A 26039-nucleotide genomic window follows, 5' to 3' on the forward strand; every position below is an offset into this window, starting at 1 on the left:
CTCTCCATCTGTAAACTGGCACCACCTTCCTCTCAGAGGAGACAATTCACGCAAGGGTCTTGGTGCCTGGCACACGGTGAGAGCTCCGTCGGTGTTAGCTGTTAGGAAGGGCTTGTGCCTCTCGTTCGAGGAGAGGGGAGGGAAGTGGGTGTAGGCACTCTCTGGAAAGGGAGATGAGCCGCTATCAAGTTAGACCACGTCTTCTAAACAAGACCTACTCCAGGAATTGTCTGGAGTGTCCCCCAATGCTGGGGTGAAGGGAGCAGACCAGCTGGCCTTCCTTCTTTCTCTACTTCATCTCAAGACCGAAGAGGACCTTTCCAAAGCAGGCGGACACGTGTGCGACGCACGTGAAGAGCTGTGCGCCTGTAAAACCCAGGCCAACGTCGCTTCAGGGAAATCTGGAGGAACACTGGGTCTTATCAAAGACTTCTCAATTCCCTGGAGAGCGACGCTTGTGCGATCGGGACGAGGGCTCTCTCAGCCGAATCTTGATGGCGTAAGGAAAGAAGGTGCGTGCTTCACACCAAAATGGAGCGATGAGAAACGGAAGGGTCCGGAAAGGGACTTCCGCCCTTGATGTTCCAGACGGGGCGTTTGACGGAGACCAAGAGCACAACCAGCAACGGCCGAGGCCTGAGGAGGGAGGTGCGCCAGCCCGCGAGGGTGGGCCCCCCGGGGCAGGAGCCCCTCCTCTAGAGCCAGCCTGGGACCCCACGTGCAGGAAGACCCCCGACGGCGTCCTCGGGCCTGGCCGTCACATGGGGCGCGGCCCGGGCTCTGTGTCTCCACGCGTCCTCCTGCCGGGACCAGAGGCTGAGGAGGGGTCCCAGAGGAGGGTCCTGAGAAGAGGACACTGGCCTTCGTGCCAGGGCCTTCCCCGTCGCTGGCCTCCCCGGCCCAGGGCCCGTCCTCCGCACGGGCAGTCAGGAGGGCCTCGCACCGAGCACCGGGTTCCAGGAAGCGGGAGGAGGTCACTCCTGGGTGGACGCGGGAGGAGGTCACTCCTGGGTGGACGCACCTTCCCTGACTCTGCTTGGAGGCCCCAGAACCATCGCCGGCTGTTTCTGTCTCTCGCTACAAAACTATTTTTCGTCTGTTTTAGTATTAACCATTAAGAGGGCCCCCAACGGCGCAGTGGGAGACATGATCGGCTAGTAAGCTGGTAAGATGTGTGGGAGCTGAAGGGTTTATAGCTCATTGCTCCCACTTCTTTCAAGTGTATTTAGAGCAGGGGTCTAGCCTTTCTGGGTCCACGGACCCCTCGGCCAGTCCGGTGAAAACCACGGACCCCTCACTAGGTCCACTCTGTACTATGTATTGTTTAATAAATATATCACACCTGCACCGACACGTCCCCACAAGAATAATGTTTTCTTTTTTTTTTTAAAGATTTATTTATTTAATTTATTTCTTGCCCCCCCACCCCGGCCCCATTGTCTGCTCTCTGTGTCCATTCTCTGTGTGTTCTTCTGTGTCTGGCTTGGATTCTTGTCAGCAGTGCCTGGAATCCGTGTCTCGTTTTGTTGCGTCATCTTGCTGTGTCAGCTCTCCGCATGTGCAGTGCCTCTCCTGGGCGGGCTGCATGTTTTTCACACTGGGTGGCTCTCCTTATGGGGCGCACCCCTTGTGCATGGGGTTCTCCTACGCGGGGGACACCCCTGTGTGGCACTGCGCTCCTTGCGTGCATCAGCACTGCACATAGGCCAGCTCATCACATGGGTCAAGAGGCCCTAGGTTGGAACCCTGGCCTTCCCATGTGGTAGGCGGATGCCCTATCCGTTGGGCCAAATCCGCTTCCCAATAACGCTTTCCTGAATGTTCACACCAAGCTCATGGACCCCCTGAAATCCTTCCACGGACCCCTGGGTAAGAACCCCTGATGTAGGGTATTTCTTTTTTGCCGTTAACTAAAATAAGCCACAGATGTGGTATACTGGTTTTCGTTTAACATGTCCTCCCTGTAAAGTGAACTCTAGTCAGAGTTTTACATGAGAAATTTCACAAGTTAAATCATTTGAGACTCAAGGTTTATTTCTATATAGCAGTATTGCCAATTTCTTAGCAATAAGATTAATAATATTCACCATAATAAAATTTGGATATAAAAAGGCCAGAAAACTTACAAAAAAAAAAAAGACGACGGAACAGAGCACAGCTCGGGCACACAGCTCCCCAGGGAGCACAGAGGGCGAGGGGTGCCTCGGTGGTGCCGTGCCTGGGCTTGGGGGCTAGGGGTGCTGGCAGCCCCGGGAGGGCCTCAAGGAGCCAATGAGCCCTGCCCCGCCAACCACGGCCGTGCAGAGCCACCCCTACGCCTTCTTCCAGGAGTTGGCTGGCTTTAGCTTGGACAGTCCCTTTGTCGGCCCATTCTGAATTCGTTTTTGTATATGGTTCAGTTCCTTCTTTCCCGGATTGAGGCAGAAGACGCAGCTTCCTTCTGGGACATGCCATCGTGCGGCAGAACAACAAATGCCGAATTAAAAGCTGAGCTTGGACGTGGCCCGGGACGCGTGCGCCTGCCTCGCCTCTGCCCGGGCGGACGTCGATTGGGCTGTGGGCAGTTTCCTTCCCCAGAGTCCTCGGAACCCTGTGGAAATGGCAGGTAGGCGAACCCCCTGCCAGGGAGGAAAGAAGCAGGTAATGGGGAGCAATGAGACACGCCCTGGAAATTGTAACACAGGAGCCAGAAAAACAAACGAGTGTTTACAGGCAACTTCTGAGCATTGCACACAGTTCCACAATCTCTTATCTGAAACTACAGGGCATGGAAGGCTCTAGAATTCAGAATTTTTGGGATTTCATAAAGGACACACAGTACATTGACTACACGTAGACCACATAATCCCCAGGGCAGTGTCTCATAAATCTAATACATGAACAGCTTTGTAGCAGAACAGATGACTTGCCACAAAATAAAATAAATATAGCCTCACTAGAATCAGGAAGAAATATCACTGCCAAGGAAGTTTAGGTTAAGTCAGGTCTTGCAACCCAATGAACTAACAAAACAAAACTGTTGGATTTTGGAATTGCAGCTTAGGAGCCACAGGCTTATATTTTAGAGAGTCAGGCGTTTCTTAAAATAATTTCAGAGGAAGCAAATAACAACCACGTACCTCTATTTGCAATTTTTCTAGGTGGTAACCAGACAAGACTTTTTCTAGACAGATGGATGGATTGTAAAATGCCTTTCTTGTAGGGGGTTGTTCGTAAGCACCTGGAGAGGTCTCGGTGGCCAGGTCCTAGCTCTATCTCTGGTGCTTCTGCTTTGCACAGGTGCGGGGCGCCCGACACAGCCCCCACAGTGCTTTTGGCCGGTGGGGGGCACGCATGCCACCAAGCAGGGCCACGACACGGCAGGCGTGGAGCTAGAGCTGCCGCAGGAGCGCAGCTGGCGAGAGGTGGGCTCTCCGGGAGGTTCCTGGAGCAGGGCCGGGGAAGGCGGCTCCCGGGGAGGGGGTCTCCAGGAGTTCCAGGTGGGAAAATCCCTGGAGCAAAAGTCCAGAGGCAGGAGCACCCAGGCAGGCCTTGTGGATGAGGTCAGGCCACGGGTGGAGAGCCTCAAATGCCACAAGACTGGCTCAGAGGCCCTTCATCAATCTGCAATGTTTGTGCACAGAAGGGCCTCTTTATCTCAATCCTTGGTCCAGAGGGGCATTATCACCAGGCAAAAGGCGTTTTCCAGAAGCCTTAATTAAAATGTCCCTCCTTGGGAATTATGGCCAGAGAACAAACCGGCTTAAGCCGCTCCCTGGGCTCCGCTCCCCAGGCCCTGGTGAGCTCGGGGGCACTGATTTGCTGTTCCTGACTCCAGGGCGACGTGAGGGAGGGGTCTGGGCGAGGCAGGGGAGGAAGTGAGGGGCCGGGGTGCAGGGACAGAACAGAGGTGCCTGCAGCCGCTGGTCTGGGTGGACTTGCCCGCCGTGGGCACGGACTTTTCCTACCTTCCAGCAGGCAGGAGTCCGCGGGGGCCCCAACGTAGCCGAACCCCGGCTCTGCCATCTCCAGGGGAGTCTTCCAGACCCGCCTCACTGCCTGCCTGGTCACGGGCCCAGCACTCCCTCCTGGTCACCTGTTGCACCTTCCTCGGCACTGTAAGGCCCTCGAAGCTTGACAACCGCCTTGTGGAAGCAACGCTCCGGAGGGCCAGCTTTGGCGGGAGGCACGTGAGAAACACGGGCAGCCCGTCGTGTCCCACGGGCCACCTGCCGTGAAGGACCCACGAGGAGGACCGATGCAGGGGCTGCCCTGGAATTCCTCTCTTTGGGACGATGCGAGGTTTTCTAAACACATTTATGGAGTCCACGGTCTGAGCCCTTTCCAACTGGACGGGTAGAAGACCAAAAATAACTGCTACGTGGCCGGCTCGGCATCCATGGTACAGCAGGGGAGAATTCTAGGAAAGCTGTGATTGAAGAAGGCTTTGGAAGGAAGTGGACCTTGGACGGTGGCTGCAGGCGGATGGCTCACAATTTCTCTTCTATACTCCACTACTTAGAACTCAAAATTCTGAGCTGTTTCAATTTGGTCAGTTTGTGTATCAGTGTTCTTTGAGTAAAACTGGAAAATGTCAGCTGTGGTACAGATAGGTTATAGTATGGGAAATAGAAACCATAAGACTGAAGACTAAAACTAAGGAGCAAAAGCATGTCTCTTTTTGGTGGCTAAATAGAAGCTGTTGTCATAAAAGGAGATAAAGGCTCTAGATTTTTTAATGGGACATATCACTGATTCATTCTTAAAAGCCTGAACAAAAGTTCTTGACACGGGCTAGGTGAGCGACGGAACGGATGCCCGACTGTGAAGCCTGCTCTGACGCTCCACCAGGTGCGTGAGCCCGGGGCGGTGGGCCTTTCCAAGCTTCTGCCCCCGTGTCCCCCTGCCGCCCCTCTCTAAAAGACTCTTGCAGCGAACAGTCTCCTTGGGGACGCTTTCCACACAGCCCTCGAGGTGGGATGGTGGCCGCTCTGGCCCTGCAGGGCTGGCTGCACGTCCACTGTCAGTTCTGGACTTGCTGTCCCCCGCGCTAGACCGGAGCTTTCTGAGGCTGCCCAGGCACCCAGAGGCCCTGGGGGGCATGGGTGAATTCAGGGTGTCCTGGGGCCTGAGTCGCTGCCCGTTAGCGACGGGTGGTGGGCCCAGGGCTCAGGCCTCTCTGAAGGCGCCGACCCCCCCCCCCCCATGACTGCGGCTGCCCTCGGCTGGAAGCCCGGGGACCGGCTCACGTTCCGGGTTCCGGCCTTCTAGCTGAAGAGGGGCCTGGCTCCTCTCCCACACGGTGGTCGGAGACAAGGGAGGAGGGAGGGCCCTGCCGGGTGTTGGGGGCTGCGGAAGGGCTCTGTGAGGGGGTCTCCAGGCAGGGCTGGCGCCGCCTCCCGCAGAGCTGGAGGTGAAGAGACAGGCTGGGGCAGTGTGGGCTGCAAGGAGAGCAGGCATCCGTCCTGCCCCCAGGGTGGGCCTGCCCCTGACCCCATTCCCAGCCACAGCCTCTGAGGGCGTCCAGCCCGGCCCAGCTCATAGTGTGGAACGTTCCACTGCCCTGCCCAACGCGTCAGTGGCCGCCGTTGTCTGCCGGGCGCCGTGGCCCTCTGCGTGGACCCGGAGTCAGCTGGGGGCGGCTTCCTGGGCAGGTGGCGTGGGAGCTGAGCCCTGACGTTCCCGTAGATGTTCCCGAGGCCGTGGGCAGCAGGGCTGGTGGGGAGGCGAGCGCAGTGGGGAGCCACTCCTAGCAGAGGGGTCGTCTGTGAACACCCCGAAGTCAGGGACCGAAGTCCAGGGTCAGGAGGCGGGAAATGTGGAGAAGAGCCAGGCTGGGGGTGAGCAGGGGCTGGACCCCAAAGGGTCCTGGATAATAACCCAAGTTCCAATGTCCCTGAGATGCCCGGAAGGTCACTTTTTCCTTTTATACTATTGCATCTGAAGCATACATTTGAAGAAACAAAGCCAAAAGTAGGAAATTCCGGTTTTTTCGTCTCAAGCCTTATTTTCCATTCAATTTTTTTTAAAGATTTATTTTATTTATTTCTCTCCCCTTCCCTGCCTCCCCCTGCCCCCGTTGTCTGCTCTCTGTGTCCATTCACCGTGTGTTCTTCTGTGTCAGCTTGGATTCTTGTCAGCAGCACCAGGAATCTGTGTCTCTCTTTGTTGCGTCATCTTGCTAGGTCAGCTCTCCATGTGTGCGGTGCCACTCCAGGGCAGGATGCGATTTTTTTGCATGGGGTGGCTCTCCTTGCAGGGCGCATTCCTTGCATGTGGGGCTCCCCTATGCAGGGGACGCCTGTATGGCAGGGCACTCCTTGCATGCATCAGCACTGCACATGGGCCAGCTCCACACGGGTCAAGGAGGCCCTGGGTTTGAACCCTGGACCTCCCATGTGGTAGGCGGATGCTCTATCTGTTGAGCCAAATCTGCTTCCCTCCATTCAATGTTCATTGTGAGCATTGCCATACATCATCAAAACATTCTTCATGAACAGTTTTATGGCTGCATGAGTTCACCAATGAGGCCTGTCAAAATGTGTTTATCATCTGCCTATTTTTAGATATTTTGATTGTTTTCTAAGATTAAAAACAACTTTGTAAGAGACACCCTCTCTCTATATTTTTGATTTAGATATAATAATCTCAAATTATTTCTCTACTAAAAATACACTCTCTAATTTGTTAGTAAGTTAATAACACATTGCTATCAATAATAATACAGTAATAATAATAAATCAGCCTCTGTTTCCTTAGCACTGGTACCTGGAAGGATAAAGAGGCATGGGCATTGGTTAAATTTCTTTCTCAAATGTTGCCCACATCTACCCTCAGGGTTCTGGAATTCTGAATCTTACTGCACCCTCGTGGGCTGTGAGAATGATCACCTGAAAAAAGAAATAGGTATGTTAATTTGATTTTCTTTGATTTTTGAAGTAAAACATTGGCAGTTCAGAAGCCTAATGTATTTATCCTAGAAACCGTTCATTTTCTTTGCCCAATTTTTATGGGATTATTTTCCTTATTTATTTAGGAAAGGGCGTTACAATTTGCGCATGCTGACTCTTTTGGTGGTTGTAAATTTCCCCCAGTTTTGAAAGCGCTCTTTAATTTCATGAGGGCTGTACTTAAGTAGGGGTAACGACTTAATCGCCGTGGTTCCATGGGATAAGGAGGCAGTGGGGGGAAAGGGGGTGCAAGATGACTTGTAGGGGCCAGGGTGGGGCCCTCGGCTGATTCGGGGGGCTCAGAGGGCGCGGGTGAGGGTTGGGGTGTGCCACAGCGCGTGTCTGCGGCATCTGAGGAGGCGCTGGGCTCCCGCTGGCACCTCTCATCAAGTGTGCCCGGGGAGTTTAGTCGGATGGACAGAGGGTGTATAGAGCTAGAGCTCGGCCGAGGGTCCGGGGGGTGGAACCAGGACCCAGGCCGCCGACGCCCCTTCCAGTTCTCCGTCTTGAACACAGGTGGCCTTGGGGGGAGTCAGTGCCTCCACGCCTGGTTTTTCCTCTTCACTGGACTTCATTCTCTGTAGAAATCTGACCTCCTCCCTCTTCTCCCACCTCGTTTCCCACAGGGAGGGGGGCTGGGCTTAGGACGCCTTGAGCCAAACTAGCTTGGAGGACAGCACAGAGCTTGTCAGATTTGTGTCATAGTGAGGCCACTCTCCACCTGCATTCATCAATTTAGTCTGTTCTATAACAACTGGTGTCAATATAGCATAACTAGGGAAGCAGATGTGGCTCAACTGATAGAGCATCCGCCTACCACATGGGAGGCCCAGGTTCAAACCCAGGGCCTCCTGACCCGTGTGGAGCTGGCCCATGCGCAGTGCTGATGCGCGCAAGGAGTGCCCTGCCACGCAGTGGCGCACGCGCTTAGGGGTGCCCCATGCTCAAGAAGCGCACTCTGTAAGGAGAGCCATCTCTGGCAAAAAAAAGTGCAGCCTGCCCAGGAGTGGCGCCGCACACACGGAGAGCTGACGCAGCAAGATGACGCAACAAAAAAGAGACACATTTTCCCAGTGCCACTGGATAATGCAAGTGGATGCAGAAGAACACACAGCGAATAGACACAGATAGCAGACAACAGGGTGGAAGGGGAGAGAAATAAATAAAATAAATCTTTAAAAAAAATATACATAGCATAATTGACCTTACCACTACCCTGGATTAATTAACAGGAATCAATACGGTGGGCACATCGGCAAGCACAGCGTGAGCAAACCAACCTTTAAAATCCCCTCGTGTTTCTCTCAGCTGAGGGTGGGCGGGGAACCCTGACCCAAACCGGCGTCCCGCCCAGAACTGTTCAGGTGTGAAGAGAAATTCAGTATTTTTGGTTCTGCTTTGTGACTTGGGAAATTTGGATAAAACTGCAGTACCTTATACAGCATGCCTAGAATCTGCTGTGCCTGGCATGGAAACGGTCTTGAACTGGGTACATCGTGAAATGGGGTTTTTCCTTGGGGCAGATCGTTTTTAAGGGTCTTCGTGGTGGAAGATGTGCACTGTTTCGTCGCGGGGCGGGGAACGCCCTCAGGTTGCCAAGCGAATGCCAACCTCCCGCCTTGCCGCCCGTGTGCCGCCCCTTCGCCAGAGGCCGCTGCCCACGCCTCGCGGAGAACGGAAAGAGCGTTCGCCTGGCTGACCTGACGGATGACCGGGCGGAGTCCCCGGGGTTGGACCCTGGGCCACCAGCCGGGGCTTTCGCGCACGGGTCCCGGCTGGACCGGCTCCTGCCCGCAGCGGTGGAGGGCGAGCCTGAGGCTCAGGGAGGGCCCGGGAGGGAGAAGGCAGAGGCCTGCCGTGTGCGCAAATCCCCGGCCGGTGCCAGGTGGCGCTTGAGGTTCGAACCCAGGCTGCTTCCAGCTCAAACGCGGTCACTTGAAAATCAAGGTCCAGAGGGCCATGTAGTCCCCACTTCGGGCGGAAAGCCCAGGCTCGGAAGGCAAGGCGCGACTTCCGCCTCGTTGTCCTCTTTGGACGTTCTTGCTGCAGTGTTTATGGCTGAACTTCCGGTGTGTTTATTTGCCCTGTTTGAACCCGAGCAATTACCCTTGGGCCCTCCAAGACAGTAGATGTGCAGGGGGAGCCCCAGGGCTGTGGGGTGAGGCGGGCCAGCTGGCCACAGGGCCCTGGGGGGCCCTGCACCTGCACCCCGCAGTCCCCCGATGGTCCCCCCTAAAGTGGCAGCCCCTTCAGTGATTTTATTTCCATTTTATTAGGTTAATCAAGAGAGCACACCGTGTCCAAGTGGAGCGGCTGGAAGGGTTAGTGGGAACGGCCCCGACTGTCCTGGGCAGCTGAAGCAGCCGGACCCCAGGGAATGGATGGTGCTCCCGCCCAGCCCGGGACCCCACAGGAAGTGGGGGGCGCCTGCTGCAGCCTGCTCCATTCAAGAACTCTCCCGACCTACCCAGGGGGCGCAGACGCAGCTGGGGCCATTTGGAGAGGTCCCTGGGCGTGAGCCCACAAGGGCGGCCAGCCTCAGGTGGGCGGTGGGGACGGCAGGCGAGGCCGGCAGCGGTGGGTGCATCGGTGGGTGGGTGCAGCGGTGGGTGGGTGCAGCGGTGCCTTCTCGGGCGGCGGTTTTCAGAGCACCAGAGCCCGTCGCTGCAACGAAACAGCCCAGAAGACGGCGGGCGACTTCTCAGGAGCTGGGGCGCGGCCCGGGCCCCTTACCCCGTCTTTGATCCGGGGGGCAAGGAGAAACTGCGCATTCCAGGGCAGGGTCGGAAGAGAGCAGCCGCCTGCCTCTGGGCTGCCCGAGCTGGACGTCTGGCCACATGCTCTCGCATTCTCATGCCTCAGAAGTGGCTCCAGGGTCCTTGGGGGGTTTCATGGTGACAACGGAGGGCACCCTCCTGCCTCAGGTTACTTGTCTGTGTAAGGGACACAAAAATAGCAGGGGCCTCCCGGAGGCGTTGCCTTTAAGACCCGCCCGGCTGGCTGCCCGGCCGTGGCTGTGCTGCGGAGGACGCGGCCTCCCTCTCGAGACCTCAGCGCCCAGAGCGTCACTCCGCCGCCCGCGCAGCGCCTTCTGCGGGCGGGTGGAAGGGTCGCGGCCCCGGCTCAGGCCCCGTCTGCCTCGCGCAACCTCTCTGTGCTCCGTCCAGCGAGTCGGTCCTTTTCCTGATCTGGTCTAACTTGCTGTGAGGCAGGAGGTGGCCGCCCCGCCCTGCGCCTGGCCCCTTCCTCGGTCAGATGGCGGCGGACAAGCGATGACCGCAGCTCTCGATTCCCCGCAGCTGTGGCTCTCATTCAAAGACATCGACAGAAACAGCAGGCCGTTCCGTGAAGGGCCACCAAGCCATTGCTGCACGTTTATTTCCTGCCTCCGTGCCTTTCCAATCCTGCAAATCTCCTCAGTTTTAAAATTAAGTGGTAAATGAGATTGGAGGTGCACACGGCTTACTTTGTTCTCTCTCCAAGAGAAAGCGTTGAGGAAGCAGTTCAAAGAAAACCTGCACATAACTGAAGCTCCAAGGGGGCTGCGGGATTTTCTTTGCCCTAATCTTGGTCCCGGGGCCGCTCTGAGCAACCTCATGTGCTCCACGGGGCAAGGCCGCGAGGCCCGGCTCCACTCTCTGTGAACTTCCCCCTTATTTATGGACCCAGTAGCAGCACCGAGCAGAAGAGAAAACCACGCCGTCTCCCTGGGCTGGGCGTCTCGCCCACAGCAGCTGACACCCTGGTGGTACATGCACTCACCTCCAGCTCCCCGTCAGGAGGCCAGGGCAGGTGAGCTAAGCAGCTCAAGGATTTCCAGGCAGTCAGTGGCAGAAGCGGGATTTGAACCCGTGCCATCTGCTTCCAGAGTCCCGGGGACTCGAATCACATGGCGTCCACATGGGAGGGGAGGGCCTGGGCATCTCCCTGCCCAGCTTCCCTCTGTGCTGCTGGCCCCTGCCGGGCCTCTTGGCCAGCAGCCGTCCCACTGCACTTACTGCTCCAGGCGACGGGAAGCCCCTGCCCTTGGAAAGCCCTCGCTCGTTTACTCACTCAACAAACAGGCGCAGGCCCCGCCCGCGTGCTAGACTCCCGCTCAGGGGAGATGAGCGCGCCACTCTGTCGAATCTGCAGGCTCGAGGCGACCGGCCACATCCTCCAGTGTCTCTGCTTGCTAGAAAACTCGCTTGAAAAAGATCGCCTCCACCTCCAGTGTAATTATTCGCAGACCCCGGGCACTGCCCCGAGTAAAGGGGCCCCGAATCAGGCCGGGCCACTGTCCCCACAAACCTGGGAGCTGTCACGCCTCCTGCAGTCCCCCTCTCTGGCCTCTGGTCCGCTGGAGTAGCCCCCCACGCCTCCCCACGTCAGCCCCCTGGCGCCGTGGCTGTGGCCTCGTCGGCTCCGAGCTGCTCTTCTCCTCCCTGGCTCACTCCCAGCTCCCCTAGGGCTGCCTCTGCTGCGGGGTCCCCACGCCCCGGCTCTCCTGGAGCAGCCCCATTCCTCAGTGTGGTTTTCTCGTCTTTCCCCGATCTGGAGGCTGGACAGGATCAGAGCCTAGAGCTGGGGTGAGGGCAAAGGTGAGACAGGCGCCTGAGGCTGGGTGGGGGCGTGTGGGTGAGATGAAGGTGAGATGTGTCCCTGAGGCTGGGTCGGGGCGAAGGGGGCACCTGTGGGCTGGAGAGCCTGACGACCCGACTCGAGGTGGGGCCGTGCGGCTGGACGGTGCTTAGAAATCCAAGACAGGACAGCCTGGGAAGAGAGAGCAGAGAAGCTTGGAGCAGCTCGCTCGCTCTCAGGTGAGATTCTTTGGCCTGATCGCGCTCGCACGTCTGCTTTGCTTGGATTTATTGAGCCTCCACACCTCGGCCCCCTTGCTCAGTCAGATGGAGGTGGTGGCCCCTGTCGTAAGAACTCAGGGTTTGGGGGGGCCAGAGTGGAATCAGGGGCCCCGCCCGGACTGCCGAATGCCACGGCAGGGGTGCCGCACGGGGAGGGTCTCATCGTCCTGGATGGGGGAGGCTGTGAGCCGAGCCCTGGAGCTGGCCTGGAGGCCGAGCCAACTCTCTTGGCCAAGAAGGGACGCGAGTGGCTCTAGAGGCCGAGGGAGAAGCATGGGGGTGGCAGGGTGCCTCCAGGGCCCGGCGGGAGCTTGGTGCAGCGGGCTGGGGGCTAAGGGCCGGGGGCGCCCAGGACGGCCAGGCAGGCTGCCGATGCCGCTGGGAGCCGTGGGCCTGTGCTGGGAGAGGGTGGGCGTCCGCGGGCCGTGGTGCCACCCTGCAGGGGGGGTCGGTGCTGACGCCTCTGCAGTTGATTGACGTGAGCGCCGGCCTGCAGCGCAAACGAGAAAGGGCCTTGAATGGAGAGTCGTTTCCTCCAACGCCGTCGCTGCCAGCGGACTGGGCGCCTTGGCAGGAGCGCCGGCAAGTGCTGAGTTTTCTTCAAGCTCCATTAATCTGCCCATTTCTTTTTGCTCCAAATCCCACTTCAAACACGCAGTCGCTCCTCAAATTCATAATGAAATAAATGATGTATAATCCTGTTGGGAGCCAGCAAGCTTCCCGTCAGGTGGCTTGGGTGGGCGGGGTGGGTGCGCTGCGCTCCCCAGGCTGGCGGGAGGAAGAGCGGGGTCCTCCTCGCCTCCTCGCCCCGCACACTCACGCAGCCCCTGCACGCCCACGCTGGCCCATGTAGCTCCTGCACAGCCACACACGTCCCTGCACACTCATGCAGCCCCTGCACAGCCATGCAGCCCCTGCACAACCACACAGCCCCTGCATGCCCACACATGCCCACACATGCCTCTGCACACCCATGCACTCCCAAGCATGCCCATGCAGCCCCTGCACACCCCTGCATGCCCCTGCACACCCATGCACGCCCCTGCCTGCCCAAGTATGCCCAAGCAGCCCCTGCACAGCCACACAGCCCCTGCACACCCACACACATCCTGCACACCCACACATGCCCTGCCCACCCACGCAGCCCCTGCACGCCCACACACCCACACACCCCTGCATATCCACGCACTCCCAAGCATGCCCCTGCACAGCCACGCAACCCCTGCACACCCACACATGCCCACGCATGCCCCTGCACACCCACGCACTCCCAAGCATGCCCATGTGACCCCTGCACAGCCATGCACACCCCTGAAAACCCATGCACATCCACACACACCCTGCACACCCATGCACACCCCTGCAGCCCCTGCACAGCCATGCATTCCCACACACACCTCTGCATACCCACAGAGCCCCTGCATACCCATGCACGCCCAAGCATGCCTATGCAGCCCCTGTACAGCCATGCACACCCCTAAACACCCACACATGCCCATGCATGCCCCCACACGCCCTGCATACCCATGCCGCCTCTGCACAGCCATGCATGCCCCTGAACACACATGCACACCCCTGCATACCCACACATGCCCATGCACACCCCTGCATGCCCACATGTGCTCTTGCACACCCACGCATGCCCATGCACACCCCTCCACGTCTACGCATACCCCTGCATGCCCATGCACTCCCCTGCACACCCACACAGGACCTCCCACCCCCCCGAGTTTGACGGTGTGGGCAGCTGCCACTGAGTAGTTCCCGACTACTGTGTTGGGTGCTTGGTGCCTGAGCTCACGAGGTCCCATGGGTCAGGAAGGCGTCCTCGTTCATACACAGCAGTGGTGGGACCCGGCTCCAGGACACAGCCAGCCAGTGAGGGGTGGCAGTAGGACTTGAACCAGTGTCTGTGGGGCCGTCGTGGAGGTCCCCGGACCAGCGGCTCCCCTCTCGTCCAGGGCTTTAGCTGGGGGTGGAGGGGCTGGATCCCTGCTGTGGCCCGTGCAGAGGCCTGTGGACTCGGGCTCAGATGTGGAATGCTGATTCATGGGCCTGCTGGGGCCGCCGCTGCCTCTGGATGCAGACTCCATGCTCTGGGCCTCCAGGGAGAGGATGGCAGGACCTGCCGGGAGCAGCCTGCTGTGTGGGGTGTGGCAGGGGGGCTCGACTGAGCTCTGGGACCACCGGGGCTTCCAGGGGAGGCATCCAAGGACAGAGTCCTGCTGCAGGGGAGGAAGCCCAGGTGGGCTGCAGGAGGGAGCCCCAGGTAGGCTGTGGGGGGGGAGCCCCAGGTGGGCTGTAGGGAGGAAGCCCAGGTGGGCCGCAGGAGGGAGCCCCAGGTAGGCTGTGGGGGGGGAGCCCCAGGTGGGCTGTAGGGAGGAAGCCCAGGTGGGCCCAAGGAAGGAAGCCCAGGTGGGCCGCAGGAGGGAGCCACAGGTAGGCTGTGGGGGGGAAGCCCCAGGTGGGCTATAGGGAGGAAGCCCAGGTGGGCCCAAGGGAGGAAGCCCAGGTGGGCCGCAGGAGGGAGCCCCAGGTAGGCTGTGGGGGAGGAGCCCCAGTTGGGCTGCAGGGAAGGGAGCCCCAGGTAAGCTGCAGGGAGGGACCCCCACGTGGGCTGCAGAAGGGGGAGCCTCAGGTGAGCCGCAGGAGGGAGCCCAGGTGGGCCACCAGAAGAAGCCCCAGGTGGGCTGCAAGGGAGGGAGCCCAGGTGAGCTGCAGGGGGGCAGCCCCAGGTGGGCCACAAGGGAGGGAGTCCTGGTGGGTGGCAGGAGGGAGCCCAGGTGAGGGCACAGCCATGCGAGGCCAGGAGATGAGAAGGTGGGGTCGCAGGGTGGTTGTCTTTTCAATTGGACTTTCTTGCCAAATACTTATTTTGAAGATTATTCTGGGAAAAGTTGAAAGAACAGTGCAATGAGCACTTGCACATCCTTTCCTTAGATTCGGGAATTAACGTGTGGGCGCACTTGCTTTACCATCTCTCCGCTGCCTTGAAATTCCCCCGCTCTTTTCCTGTTCATACACTTTTTGCTGAATTATTTGAAGATACGTTGCAGACGAAACATTTCAGCCCAGCACGTGTCAACCAGCCACGAAGTGACAACGGCTTCATTTCAGCGACAGGAAAGCGGTGGATGTAATCTGGACAAGCCCAGAGCCAGCGAGACGCCCGAGTGGGAGCAGGTCGAGCTCTTCTGGTCCTTCCGGGGAGTGAGGGGCCTGGTCCAGACGGGGAGGCGCTGGCCAGTGGAGGTGTGAGGGCGGGGGGGAAGGACGGGCCTGAGGCGGGCGCTCCGGGGCCAGCAGCCGCCTCCCCACCGCCTGAGCTGCGCTCCTCCGCCTCCACGCGCTCCCGGCCGCGCCTGGCACCCCAGCCTGAAATGCGCTCTGAGCCCAGCTCTCCCTGCACGTGTCCAGCCTCGGCGTGGGAACGCCCGGCTCCTCTCGTGTCCTCTCAGCTCCCTGCTGACCCGTAAGCATCACAGGCCCAACAAAAGGGGCGCTTGGAGGAGGCGCTCGCCCCGATGCTCTGCCCTGGCCACCCTGCACGTCCCTTGGACGTCGGAGGGAACAGGACCCAGACAGGGTGTTTCTGGTTAAAATCCATCCTGCCCAGCCTCTTAGAGGCATCGAGAGCTTCTTGCCCACTCCCGATGGTGGAGCACAAACGAGCAAACACGGGGGAGGTGGGAAGGAGTGCGGGGAGCCCCCGAAGGCCCGGGGACCGGACCCCCTGCCGCTTGGAGCGCACCCTGCATGGCCAGCAGTGGGTGCCACGGGAGCCGGGGCTCACCCCCTTCCCGCCAGACAGGGGCCCAGTGCAGTGCGGCCCCATGGCCGTGCCGTGCCGGCGACTCCCCTCCTGACCTACCCCCTGCAGCCGGCGTCACCGGGTGGGGGGCTGGAAGACACTTTGCCCTCGACACCCACGAGCCTTTCGGGCAACGAGCTTTTTCCAGCCTCAGTCTTCTCTCCTGTGAAATGGGGTGATAGTCTCACCCGGTGGTGAGCTCTAAGGAGGCTGGCAAGCTGACGGGCCTGGCACGGTGCTCACCGTGGGTGCTTAGACTGAGCCTCTTGGCCCTGGACGTGCGGTTCTCTTTCATGACTTGCTGGCCACGTAGGAAGTCAGGCTGGCTATGGCTGACCCGCCAATAGGCACCCTGGGCCGGCGTTTTCGTCAGGGCTCTCCAGGGAAACAATCAATAGGAGGTGTCTGTAAACAGTAGGAGATTGATCAGTCTCTCACGTGCCCGTGGGGATGCACAAGTCCAGGTTCCCCGGGCAGGCTGCAAGTCAGGGGCTCCGATGAAAGTCCAACAGAGGTCCTTGGGAGTTTCTGGGAGATGCTGGTTGTCCAAAGACGAGCTGGGAAATGCTCTCTGAATGCAGAAATCACTTCCCCTTTCAAGGCGTTCAACTAACTGGATAAAGTCCCTCACTGCTGACGGCTGTCTCCCTGGTGGACGTAGATGTCTTCAGCCATCTGTGCAGTAAACTCACTGATGACTAAAGCCCCTAAATGTCCTTGTATGACAGTTAGCCAGAGCTTGCTTGACCACACACCTGGGCACTGTTACCTGCCCGAGCTGACACGGGAGCCTGACCAGCACAACCGGAAAGAGGCTTCAGCATTGGATACTCCACAGCCAGCAGAGCGTTGCAGCGTGGTGCGAGGGTCCCTGCTCTCAGCCCCTCAACCAGAGGAGGCTGCTGTGGGGGAGAGTTCCTGGGTGGAGGGAAGGGCCCCTGCTGGTGATTCTGCGCCGGTCCTCAGAACCCCAGGTGGCCGTCGACCCCAGCTCTGCGGGGCATGGCCGTCTCAGGCAGGGGGGGAGGTATAGGGTGGGGGTCTGTACAGAGCCGCCTCTGCACCCCAACACGATGGAGCAGGCCTCTCAACCTTCTGGCAGGCTGAGCTGGAGCCAGCAGGCGGGTGCCGGGGCCTCCAGTTGGCCCACAGCTTCCTGTCGCAGAGAACCCGAGGTGTCGCCTTCCTTGGCACTCACCGTGCCGGGGAAAGGGCACTGCGGCTGACCTTTGCCAGACAGAGCGAGCAGGGCCCTCGAGAGCCCGAGGCTTTTGGGGGCCGGGGCCAGGCTGAGGGCACAGGCTCTGGGGAGGCGCGGCCGACCACGGCACTCGGCTGGCAGCGCCGGGCTGGAGAACCCCTCGGCCCAGGACGCACGGCGCCTCCTGGGGAAATGCCGTCAGCTGCTGCCCGCCTGCGGGTCGGGGTGGGCTTTCTCGGCCTGCAGGGCGAGACCCGGGGTGCAGAGCGGTGAAGGCGCTGCGCGAGGCTCCAGCTCCAGGAGAGAAGCTGGGCTCCCGGGCCAGGCAGGTCCGACTCCCCTGCCTGGGTGTGCCCTGACCCTCCTGGGTACGTGCGGGCTCCTCACTCCGATTTGGCTTGTTCGGAGGGTTACGCTTCTTTCTGAGGCAGCTCTTGACACTGCAGCTGGAGGGGATTGCAAACAGCACAGGAAAAGAGGAGCAAAAATTTGTTCCAAAAATTGTTTGTTCAAGCACACGTCGTTTATACGTCAAGGAAGACTGCCCTTACGTGAACGCGGGTCACATTCTCGTGGACCTCATCGGGCCACCAAGAGGGGACAGCCGAGGAGGGCTGGGCTGGCCTCGGCGCACCAGCTCCGCTCTTCTCTGACTTTCTGTCTGAGCTCGAACCAGTCTCTGTCCCTCTCTCAGCCTCAGTTTCCTCTCTGTAAAATGGGAATGAGAAATCCCAGCTCGTTTCCTAACGCGGTGTTGACAGGACGATGGAGATCGGAGCACTTGGTGGGCGCGGGGCCGCGGCGTCGGGCTGGGGGTTATTCACAGGCCTGCCCTGCGGCTGCTGGGGGCTTCCTTGCGCAGGGTCCCAGCTGTCCCACTTATTTCCCCAGGAGGGGGGGCAGTGGGAGCTTTCAGAGTTTTCCAGCACTCGGGGGCCTGGCCTCCTGGATGGGCGTCGGGCTGCTGCTGACCGGGGAGCCTCAGGGACGGACGCTGGGCTTTGCTCGAGGCTGCAGCTCGAGCCCTTGAAGCAACACTCAGCTGGCTTTCAACAAATATTTACCAAACCATCAGCCGTCACTCTTGGACTGGGAGGTACACGCAAGAGGACAGGGCTTTTTCCTGTCCGCACAGCCGGTGCTGAAGATGGCCGGGCACGGCGCTCACCGATGAGTGCAGGCCTGAATGAGTCATTACGGTAGCCTAACCTTGACGCCGATCCAAAAAGTTCCTGATGTTGTCATATTTCATTTTCACACCTAGTCCCTTTCTTTCAAGTTATGCCATTCAAACCTGTATCAGTCAGCTTTTGCTAGGTTGCACTGTAGTAACAAACTGCACCCACATTTCACTGGATTTTGCGGCAACAGATACTCCTGTCTCTGCAGGTACCTGGGTCAGCTGAGGCTTTCTCGTTCTGAAGGAATGGCCTGGCTTCTGCCATGAACTTGCAGCAGAGAGAACAAAGAGAAATGGCCACACCAAGCCACGACCCCCACAGCCTCTGTTGGATGTGGTTAAAAAACTTCTGCTCGTGTTCCACTGGCCAAAGCATGCCACCTGGCCTGGCCGGTGCCACTGGGGAAGTGTGTGCCGCGAGGCTCCAGGAGGTTCTGAGGGCACCTGGCGGCGGTGGGCATGTAAAAGCCCTACGGACAGGGGAGCTTGAGCCCCTGCGCCCTGGACCTGCTCTTTCTTGAGATACCAGAATCCCAGAAGACTGGGCTGGAAAAGGCTTCAGGACACAGCCATCGTGACTCTAAATCAGGGACCTGAAATCCAGAAAATACAAGTGATATAATCAGGAATTACAGATTTCTTTTCCCCTCTCATTTTATCATATTGAAATGAGAACCACTGAGCAGCCCCTGAGCCCAGCGCTCTCCGCTCTCGCGCCCTGCTTCCCCTCAGTGCCCTGAGCCTGTGCAGTTGTTTCCCACAAGGAGGCCAGGGAGAAACGACACCTCCAGCAGCAGCACCGTGAAGCTGGGGTGCAGAAGGCAGTGGGGCTCCCCTCTGGGGGCTTGGCGGGGGAAGAAGCCAAAGCAGAGCATCTTGCAGGGACGGCCGAGGCCCAGACGTGCAAAAGAGTCTGCTCACCTGGGGAAGGGGGCAGTTCCAGGGGGACCGAGACCACCCTGAAAGGGTCCAGGGACGAGAGAAGGGCCGGAGCAGGGGGTGGGTCCGGGAGGCCAGGGACTTGGGGCCAGTGGTGGGAGCTGTTGAGGGTGGGTGTTCTTTGAGGACCGTCTTTCTGGCCCCCTTTCTGGAGAGGCTGTGTTGGGGAGGGGCTGGGGGCTGGTCCCTGCCTCCTCCCAGGAACAGTGGTCTTTGGTTGTTAGGAATAGCGCTGCTGTTCACACACATTTTCATTTTGGGGGGTTAAAAGCCCGGAGATGCACATGCCGGCTCACGTAGGAGCTGCGTGTGTAGCCTTTTAGGAGACTGTAGCACCGTCTGCGGCTCGGCGCTATTTTCATCCGCTCCCACCTGTCTGCACGCGTGACCAGCTCCTCCGCCTTCTCTCTAGCATTCGGCGCGGTCACTCTGCTATTTCAGCCAGGATAGGTGTGAAACGCCACCCCGCTGGGGCTGGAAGTCCATTTCCCTATCAGCTGGTGACGCTGGACACCTCCTGGGCTTCTCGGCACCTCTATTGTGTCTGGGTGAAACGTCTATTTCCCATTTTCTAAGTGGACTGCTTATTTTTCACTCTTGATTTTTGAGGCACTGTATATATTCTGGGTACCAGTTCTTTGTTGGATATATGGTTTGCAGATACTTTCTGACAGGTGCTAGCATGCCTTTCTCTCCTCTTAACGGTCTATTGCAGAGCAAAATTATCAAATTTGGTAGGGTCCAGTTTATCAGATTTTCTGTTATAGACAATGCTTTTGGTGTCAAATCTGAGAACTCTTTACCTATATCTAGATTCCAAAATTCTTCTCTTTTTTTCCTAAAAGTTTTACCATTTTGCATTTCCCTTTTAAGTCAGTGATCCCTTTCGCGTTCATTTTATTCATGATGTGAGGCTTAGGTCAAGGTTAATGTTTTATTTATTTTTTTTGCCCAGGGATGTGCGGTTGCTCCAGCATCGTTTATTGAAAAGGCTGCTCTTGGTTTGTTGACTTGATTTTGAGTCTTCGTGGAAAGCCAGTTGCTCCTCTTTGTGGGCATCTGTTCCCCGCCCCCTGCTCTGTTCTCCTGAGCTCTGTGTCTGCCCCTGTCCAGCTCGGCGGCTCTTGGCCCTGCAGCCAGAGACCCAGCCTCCAGCGCGCCCCCCTCTCCTGCCAGGCCGCCTCGGCAGCAGCGCGGGTGGGAGCCGGGGGTGTGGGAAAGGCGCGGGCCGAGTGCCATGCCCCGACCGCCCCGTCTACCAGCCGGGCGGCCTTGGCCTCTGCACCCTCCGCTACGCCCGGCTGGGGCACCCGTCCGGAAGGGTTGCTGCGAGCAGGACAAGAGTCCCTGTGTGTCCAGCACCTGGCTGTCAGCACTGCCTGCCCCCAGGGACCCCTCGGGTCCTGGTCGGGCATTTCCATCCTTATTTGAGCTAAGGTGCTAATGACTGACCACAACTAGTGCTTTTTTTAAAGATTTATTTATTCATTTATTTATATATTTTAAAAATCCCTCCCCCCCCCAGTTGTCTGCTCTCTGTGTCCATTCGCTGTGTGTTCTTCTGTGTCTGCTTGCATTCTTGTCAGTGGGAACCTGTGTCTCTTTTTGTTGTATCATCTTGCTGCGTCAGCTTTCCGTGTGTGCGGTGCCACTCCTGGGCAGGCTGCACTTTCTTTTGTGTTGGGGACTCTCCTTACAGGGTGCACTCCTTGCCTGTGGGGCTCCCCTACGCGGGGGACACCCCTGTGTGGCACGGCATTCCTTGCATGCATCCGCACTGCGCATGGGCCAGCTCATCACATGGGTTAGGAGGCCCTGGGTTTGAATCCTGGACCTCCCATGTGGTAGGCGGACGTGCTATCCATTGAGCCACATCCACTTCCCGTGACTAGCGCATTTTAATAAGGCCTTTCCTCTCTCCCAAGGAGGCCCGAGTTGCCATTTTGGCACCACCAGCACTAAGGAATAAGTGTTTTTTTTTTTAAAGATTTATTTATTTATTATTTAAAAATTTATTCCCCGCCCTTGCAGCTTGCTAGCTCTCTGCTCTCTGTGTCCATTCGCTGTGCATCCTTCTGCGTCTGCTTGTCTCCCTCTGTTGCATCATCTTGTTGCATCATCTCTCCCCGGGTGCGGGCGAGCCTGCCTTCACAAGGAGGCCCCAGGATGTGAACCCAGGCCTCCCATATGGTAGACGGGAGCCCAGCTGACGGAGCCACAGCCGCTTCCCTAGCAATGATTTCATACGGAGCATTTGTCCCACCCGAAGGCCCCATGGGGCAGTGGCTGTCCCCCACAACCAGAGGCAGCCCCTGCTGGCTACCATCCGCTCGTGCGAGTGAGCACCCAGCCCTGCAGAAGACCGGGGCCTGGAGGCACCCCCAGCCCGCTGCCCCTCCCTGCCCCCTGCTGCGCCCCCGCCTCCCACAGAGGACTCCGGAAGGCAGAGACCTGATGTCGGCGCAGCAGGTGTGGGGGGGCGCCCTGGGGCCTGGTCGCCGGCTGGCAGGGGCAGCACCCAGCCCTGCACCCCAGCTCCGCCCGGCTCCTCTCCTGCAGCTCAGGACTTTCCGGAGTTCACTTTCCTGGGTAGGGAAGGAGGGTTTGCCCCTCCCAGGCCCGTTCCCTGCAGAGCACCGAGCCCGCCCGTCCGGTGGCTGCAGCTCCGGGATGACGAGAGAGGGCCTCCCGGGCAAGGAGGGGCACCCCAGGGCTGGCCGCGGCTGCCGGGACCAGCCGGGTCCCTCTAGGGCCTTCTCGGAGGCCCTGACGGAGTGGGCCAAAGGCGGGGGCGGGGACAAGAAGGGGAGAGCTTTGTCCCTTTAAACCTTACCAGTACTGGCTAGACAATCCAGTCACGTATGGTTTCCTCCTTTAGAAGAACTACCAAAATAGCAGCACGAATCACGGACACGCTTTCTTACTACGAGGTATGTGCTCTGGAGGCAGGTGCCGGGGCCTGGCGTGTACGGCAGGCTGCCCCGACAGGCCTGTGCCGGGGGGACCGCAGCATCCTCTTCTTAAAGTCTGCCACAGGGGAGCGGCTGTGGCTCAATCGCCTGGGCTCCCGTCTACCACACGGCAGGCCCTGGGTGCGCGTCCCCAGCCTCCTTGTCAAGGCGAGCTGGCCCGCACCTACAGAGAGCTTGTGGCCCGTGCACGGCGGAAAGCTGGGCGCAGCAAGATGACACAGCAAAGGGAGACAAGCAGACACAGAGAAAAATGCACAGCCAATGGACACAGAGAGCAGACAGCAAAAAACAAGCCGCAAGGGGGGGTGGAAATAAATAAATACAAATAAATAAATCTTAAAAAAAGTAAAAAAGGCTGCAACAGCCAACGGCTTGTGTCCCCTTGGATGTCCCAAGCCCTATGGGGTCACCGCTTGTCTAAAAGCGGTGGGCTCAGGAGGGCTCCTTCTAACCTGACACCAGTTCTAGATCAAAAGACTGACCATTCTTCAGCGAGAGGAGTGCTTTGGTAGGGCAGTTGCCCTCTGCAAACAGCATTGCTAGCTATTGTTCCAATAACTCATCTGGGAGGCACTGAGGTAAGTCCCAGGCAGCCCCCGTCTGCACCCGCGGAGGGCCAGCTCTCTCCCCAAGACCCAAATTAAATCTGAGCAGTGTCGGGCTCCGTGAGGCTCAGCAGAAGACATGGCAATAAACGATGACAGCCCCTGCCCGCGGGGAGTTCGCCGTCAAATGCGGACCCAGGATGCAGCTGGAAATGGTATAAGAGAATTAAAAAGCTCTCTGGAGCCATGGCAGGGAGCGAGGCGGGTGGCTGATTATTTTCAGTTAGAAGGTTGGGGCAAGCCTTACGCCAGGATTTCAGCAGGTGGGCAGGGAGGGAGCTGCCGGGGGAAGGGGCCGCATGGCTCAGGTGGCGGAGGCCACGTGTGTTTGCAGAACGGCAGGTTGGTGGCGGCTGGTGGCAGCGCCTTTGGCGAACGAAGGGGGCCACGAGCCTGGAAGGTCCCTGGGACTGGGGCGTGGCGTGTGCGTGAACCTGTTCACATGCACCTCCCTGTCCAGCGCCACGTGTTGGGGAGTCCAAAGAGCAACAACACACCATCGTGCCCTGGAAGAGCCACCGCTCAGCTGGAAGGACAGAAACACCGAAGCGCCCCGAGAACACAGCAGGGTCAGCCCTTGCCGCTGAGGCAAGAGGAGGAAGCAAGTTCTCCGCTTTGGAAAGGGTCCGGGAAGGCTTGAAGGAAAAAGTTGCCTTGGGGTGGAGTCTCGAGGGCTGGCAGGAGTCCGGCTTTGACCTGCTTGAGCTGTGAGCCCGGCGCTTCTCAGGTGGGCACGGTTTTCCAGCCTCCACCCCCGGGAGGCCCTTTCAATCCTCAGCCCTGGGGGGTGCCCTTGGCCTCTGGGGGGTGGAGGCCGGAGCTGCTGCTGAGTGCCCTCCACTTGCCCAGACCTGCCCCTGCAGAGTCACTGCCCGGGTCAGCAGTGGAGAGACTGAGAGCCTGTGCTGGTGTGGCCCAGGCAGAGCAGTCCTAACTCCAAAGGGCAGGCTGCAGGTTGGGAATGCTGATGAGGGTTTAACGAACTCTCTGGGAGAAGCTGGCTGGCCAAAGAAAGAAATTCTTCTAACTGCTGGAGTCCCCTGTACCTCCCTCGAGGACTTCAGCTGACTGGCCGAGCCTCCTCTGATGGCTAACAGTGATCTCCTTTGTTGATGGTAGATGCAGCCGCCACAGATGCGATCGACCGACTGATGACTAAACCCAGGAAATACCCTCCAGTCGCAATCAGGCCCGTGCCTGCTTGACCCAACGGCTGGACGCCTTCGCCTGGCCAGGCTGACACCTGGACTTAATCATCACAGTTAGTTAGCTAATGTCACAATAACCGTGGCACACACCACTCTCCAAGGTGACGATGGCAGCACAAAGGCAACCAACTTTTGACTTCCTTTCCCAAGCATCCACTGGTCATTCGGGCTGTTCCGTGGCTGCTGAGGCTAGGGTGGACTTAGCGGGCGGCTCAGGCCGGCTCTGCCTGTTCCACAAACAGCCTAACTTCCTTGCACCCACCAGCTCCCCGGGGCAAGCCCCTCTCACCAGGTCCCAGGCACGCGGGAGCCAAGCCAAAGCGCCTAAGAGCCTTCAACGTCTGTGCGTCACTTCTGCTCACATCCGTCGGCCAAAGTGAGGCCAGTGACTGCGTCTAGAGGGGGTGCTGGGAAACATTTGCTGTCCTCGGAGGAATGGGGCAGGCAGAGCTTGCTGGACAGAAATCTCTCTCAGAGGAAAGGCAGGTTTTCTTTTGGCCTTCCTCTTTTTTTTTTTTTTTTTTTTAAACCAAGGGAAAGTCCTTCCCCAGATCCTGCAGGTGATCTCCTTGCTACTGGCGGGAGCTGAGTCTGAGCCCCCAGGCCAGTGCCCGGGTTACAGACACGCGGTCCTGGGCTGACTGGGCCCTGCCGGCCTCCCCTTCCTCCACCGCCGGAAGGAGCTGCTCCTGCCAGGTTGTCGGGGCCCGAGCTTAGCGGCCGGTGGCTCCTCCAGGCAGCTCCAGCCCTCGGCCACCACCCGGCCGGCTGCGACCACAGTGGAGGCGTCCCCCCTCTGAGCCCCAGAGGAGCCGGGCCATGTCTCCGTGGGCCTCACCGCTTGGCAGATTTGTGCCAGGACAGTCTTTCCGGTTCTGGAAACAATCGCATCTGCCGCTTCCTCCGGGGCCTGCCCAGCCGAGGCCTCGTCCCGCCTCGGGTGCCAGCTGCGCAGGGCGACCCTGGGCTCCCCGGGCGCAAGGGGAGCTGAAGCCGGCTGCGCTCGTCCTCCTGCCCACGCTGAGCGAAAGCTGGCCCCGCCGGCCGTGTGCCCAGCAGGTTCCCAGGCGCTGCGCCGGCCTTGCTGCCCTGGCCCCAGTGCCCCGGGCCAGCGAGGGGCTCGGACGGCCTCTCTGCGTCGGCGGGAAATAGGGGTCCCGAGGAGCCCCAGCTCTTGGTGCCCTAGTCCCCCTCTGACTTGAGATCTTCCACGGGGTTGTGTGGTGGGGCGGTCGGTGCTCCCCCCGCCGCTGTCCTCCGCAGGTGGACAAGAGGCAACGGCGCCGGACGAGCGTGAGGTCTGCCCCGCTCTGCGCCGGCGCTCCTCCTCCTCAGTCCTCGTGGATCGCCCCGAAGACGCCTGGGAGGCGCATCGGGGCTTCGGACGCCGGGGACCCTCTAAGCTGCTGGGAGAATGCGGGGAGCCGCAGGTTTTGCAGTGCTGACGCTGGTATCATTTGGAGTCCTCTTTAAGGAAATTAAAGGATAAATTGGTATATATGAATTATAACCACAAAACTGGAAGGGTCCCAAGCAAGTCCCCAGCCTCGAGCTTAGCTTTATAGTCCTCCCTCTGAGCAAAGGCAGGTTCTGGCCCACTGAGGCCCTCGGCTTTCTCTTCTGGAAAATGGCAGTGGGGTTGGCTGGGATGGCCCCGGGCTCCGTGCAGCCCTGGCTGCAGTGCGAGGCCCCGGGGCACAGGCTGAGTGTCTCGGCGCACCCTTCCGGGGAAATAAAGCGCCGGGCGTGTGTCTCGGGCACTGGGCCTCCCGTAGCCCACGACCCACTCCCGAAGTTGGAGGCAATGAAATGCCTCGGCCCACAGGGCTCCGTTCTCACAGCCTCTGGCTCCGCCCGAGGGGCTGTCGCAGGCCTGGCTCCCCCGCCACGCGGTCGCTGCTCGCTGCGCACGCGTCCGGCGGCTCCTGTTCGAGCGCCGTGGCCTGCGGCCTGTGGTCTTCGGCTCTAACGGCCCCCTCGCGCCAGGCTGATGACTGTCGTCACACGACCCAGATGACACCTGCCTAAGAAGCGTCCTAGGAGAGCCTGGCATGGCGCCGGGGGAGCTCCCGGGACTGCTGACCGGGCCTGGCGACCCTGCCCCGAGCCCGGGCTCGAGACCCGCCTCCGCGTGGACGCGGGCGCGGTGCAGGTCTCCCCGGCCTCGCAGCTCGCTCCGCTGCTTGGGGGCCTGGCCCTTCCGAGACGAGGACGGGATGGGGAGGGCTCCGGGCCTTCATTGGGAGCGCTTCTCCGGTGGGGTGGGTGCATCGAGAAGCCGAACGTCCGGCAAGCCCGCAGGCCAGCGAGGAGGCGCGCGCGTCCCCTGGTTTACACGCTCGGGGACAAGCTC

Source organism: Dasypus novemcinctus, chromosome 25, assembly GCF_030445035.2.
Source record: "Dasypus novemcinctus isolate mDasNov1 chromosome 25, mDasNov1.1.hap2, whole genome shotgun sequence".
NCBI classification, from domain to species: Eukaryota; Metazoa; Chordata; class Mammalia; order Cingulata; family Dasypodidae; genus Dasypus; species Dasypus novemcinctus.